The 599-nt window shown below is 27.7% G+C and overlaps 1 pseudogene; it reads right to left on the reverse strand.

The window, feature by feature from the left end:
* The window catches only part of LOC110019359, a 57,730-nt pseudogene that overhangs the window by 5,970 nt on the left and 51,161 nt on the right, over nt 1-599 (reverse strand).

The following is a 599-nucleotide window of genomic DNA, read 5'->3' on the forward strand; positions in this document are numbered from 1 at the left end:
TGTTAATATAAAGTTTAATAGTTAATAAACTAAATGGTATCTTACAACTTAATAAGGAAACCTTATGAACGAAAAAAAAAATAGATATTAATTATAAAAAGATCACTATTACTAGTAAGAATATCAAAAAAAAAATATAAATATAACAGTAATTTTTTAAGAATATAATCATAGATATCTCTGTTAATAACAAAGATTTTTATGTGAAACATAAAGGACTAGTTAAACATATAAGCGCTATATAAGCAATAGGTGATTCGAACATTTAACCTTTTGTGTGTAAAACGGCTCCCCCCACCAATTGAGCTAATTCCTTTGCAAAATTAATGTTCTAACCAGGAGAGAAATTTGAATTCTCATTATTAATGCATGAAATTAATGTTCTAACCAATTGAACTATCCTGGCTATATAAAAAAGATCGAAGGGCGGATACTCTGATTTGAACAGAGAACTTACTGTTCCACATACAGTTGTTCTACCTATTGAACTACATCCACCTTTTTTAAGTCTCGTTTATTATGTTGGAGTGATTCGAACACTCAATAGTAAATACCAAAAATTTATGACTTACCGGTTAGTCTACAACATATTTATAGTT

This window comes from Phalaenopsis equestris, unplaced genomic scaffold, assembly GCF_001263595.1.
Source record: "Phalaenopsis equestris unplaced genomic scaffold, ASM126359v1 Scaffold000002, whole genome shotgun sequence".
Taxonomy (NCBI): domain Eukaryota; kingdom Viridiplantae; phylum Streptophyta; class Magnoliopsida; order Asparagales; family Orchidaceae; genus Phalaenopsis; species Phalaenopsis equestris.